The 2,967-nt window shown below is 38.4% G+C and overlaps 1 pseudogene; it reads left to right on the forward strand.

The window, feature by feature from the left end:
• LOC113960996 overlaps positions 1–2,967 on the forward strand; it is a 126,831-nt pseudogene that overhangs the window by 114,249 nt on the left and 9,615 nt on the right.

A 2,967-nucleotide genomic window follows, 5' to 3' on the forward strand; every position in this document is an offset into this window, starting at 1 on the left:
AAAAAATCCATTGCGCAGGCTGGAAAGGTAAAAGACCTTTCCCCAAATCTTCGTTCGCGAAGAGGGGCCATTAAAAAAAAAAAAAAAAAAAAAATTAATTAATCTGAGCTCTGACTCGCTCAGGACCACAATATTTTTGCTTTAATATTTTCGCTTTAATATTTTCTTCTTCTATCATCCAAGTGGTTGGTGCTGTCTTGTTTAGCTGCTCCTACAGTATATCTTTTACTATGACCATATTTTTTCATGAGATTTTGTCACTGTTTTAAGAGAGGTTTGTTTGATTTCTCAGGTGACACATGGGGGATTTTCTTTTTTGTTTGTGCAGTCTTTTTAGTTTGTTTGTTCTTGTAACTACAAAAGTCCATGGTGGCGAGATGGTAATGTGTACTGCTTTCTTTCTCTTACCCTTGCCAATATTACAGAATCACTGAATTATTAGGGTTGGAAGGGACCTCTGGAGATCTAGTCCAATCGCATGCAAAGACAGGGTCACCTAGAGCAAGTTACACAGGAATGCATCCAGGTGGGTTTTGAATTTCTCCAGAGAGGGAGAATCCACAACCTCCCTGGGCAGCCTGTTCCAGTGCTCTGCCACCCTCAATGTAAAGAAGTTCTTCCTCATGCTGAGGTGGAACTTGTTGTGTTTTAGTTTATGGCCATTGCTCCTTGTCCTGTCACTAGGCATCACTGATAAGAGTCTGGCACCATCCTCTTGACACCCACCTTTGATATACTTATGTGCATTAATGAGATCCCCTCTCAATCTTCTCTTCTCTAGACTAAACAGGCCCAGCTCCTGCAGGCTCTCCTTATAAGAGAGATGCTGTAGTCCCCTAATCATCTTTGTGGCCCTCTGCTGGACCCTCTCCAGTAGCTCCTTGTCTTTCTTGTACTGAGGAGCCCAGAACCAAATACAGTATTCCAGATGTGACCTCACCAGGGACGGGTAAAGGGGGAGGATTACCTCCCTCGACCTGCTGGCCACACTCTTCCCGATGCACCCCGGGATGCCATTGGCCCTCCTGGCTGCAAGAGCACACTGCTGGCTCTATTGCAGAGGTCACATTTGCAAGGTAATGAAGCTCAAAAACAAACCACTATCACTTCTGTGCTTGAGCTCATGTTACCTGTTTGATTACCTATAGTGGCACAGGGATGGACTCCAATTTTTCTTACCAGCCTCTTTTTCTTTAAATGAGGCTTGTTCACATTCTTGAATGAAGTTTTATTGGAATGCATTGTGGATGTAGATGGCATTGAAAGAAAACCCAGTCAAACAGTCAAATCTGTCTCTGTGTAAATTTTTATTTGTACTGTATTAGTAATAGGGGAGAAAAATGAGACAAAAGAACTGGAAATTAGATGGTTTTCCACAGGTGTATATCTTGACCAACAGGTTCTCCTCCTACAACATATTTTATATATTGCAAATTTAATGAAAACCTAGAATTTTTTATAAACCATGCACCTTTGTTGTTTTTCCAGATAGATGAACATTGTAATTACTTAATTTACATGTAATTCTGCATGTAAACTGCTGATTGCATGCTGATTTGCAGTAAATAAAAGTAAATAGGGTTCACTGAGTTGTTTTATATGTCACAGTGGTTCTGTTCTTGCATGTTTTTTATCTTGCATGACAACGGAATATGTTTGTATTAGTCTATATATAACATGTCTGGTGGTTTATGCATGCTGCATTAATCTGTGTTAAATCTGTCCCCTCTGTATTCAGAGTATGCTGTCTAGGTCCTGTAATTCCAATTATGCTGCAGTTAGCAGTTTTCACTATGGCAGCCAGAGTAGTGTCGCCTTGAGTGTTGCAGACAGAAGAGGTTCTGTTGTGCACATTGTTCGAGTGAGTACCTACAGGAGGCTATTGCAATATATAGAAGGGTAAAGAATAAACTGTGAAAGGTGTCCTTAAATTGATAGAGTTATCTTTTTATATATGGACAATGCTTTCAATAAAAATAATATAATTTATCTGCTGGAATTTTTTTATAGGCATTAAATCAAAGACTTTGCATTCACTTTCATATGCTGTACCCTTACCGTAATATTTTTCAGTTTAACATCATGATTTAGAGTTTTCTAATTGGCTTTTATAGATGGTTGAACATATGTAAAACTGTCTGGTTTTGTTGTTTATATGTGAACAAGATATTACCATTCTGAATTTAACCTAGGTTGGTAAAGATTTGAACTAAACTTTTTTATGCTTTTTACTCCCCCAAACAAATTCTGATGATGTAAACTGTACTGTAAGATACTGTAGGCATTCAAGAAAATTAATATTTTAGTTTGTAAGAAAATGTGAGGAAAGGACGCCTTAACTCTGAGCATCCTGAATGATTTTATGATATCCATAGTGAGCAGGATAAAGTCAACAAAAGACTTCTTTTAACCATGTGAATCCTTGAATAGGCAGTCTTTAGCATTTTTTTATTTTTCTTATCAATGTATTGGTGATCAAACACACCTCTGCAGTTGGTAGTTTTTGTAAATATCCAGCAATATTTGATGAGTATGGTGCCTTGGCTGGTAAGATTTTTCTATTAGCTAATTGTAGGGATAGGTGTTCTTTTTTCAGATTTCACTTCGAGGAGATTCACTCACTCATGGCTTGGCTTCGCGAACGAAGATTTGGGAAGTGTTACGACCCGCCCCAGAGAAGGGGAGGGGGGTAACCCAGGTTCTTATCAATAATTCCCTTGGGGTGGATTAGAGTGAAACGACACTGAATAATCGGTGTTTGAAAACATATATAGGTAGGGTTTATTTTAAACATATATAGATAGGGTTCATTTTAACAATTTTGTTTCAACAGGTATGTTAGCATTTTGGGTGTTATCATCTATATCATTTATAGCAATATGGCATAGGGATAACTTTCGGGGGGGGGAAAATGCATAAGGGAAAGGAAAGACAGGATAAGGGTAAGGGAGAGTAAGGGAAAGAAAA

Source organism: Neopelma chrysocephalum, unplaced genomic scaffold (genome assembly GCF_003984885.1).
Source record: "Neopelma chrysocephalum unplaced genomic scaffold, ASM398488v2 Primary Assembly neopelma1_97010, whole genome shotgun sequence".
NCBI classification, from domain to species: domain Eukaryota; kingdom Metazoa; phylum Chordata; class Aves; order Passeriformes; family Pipridae; genus Neopelma; species Neopelma chrysocephalum.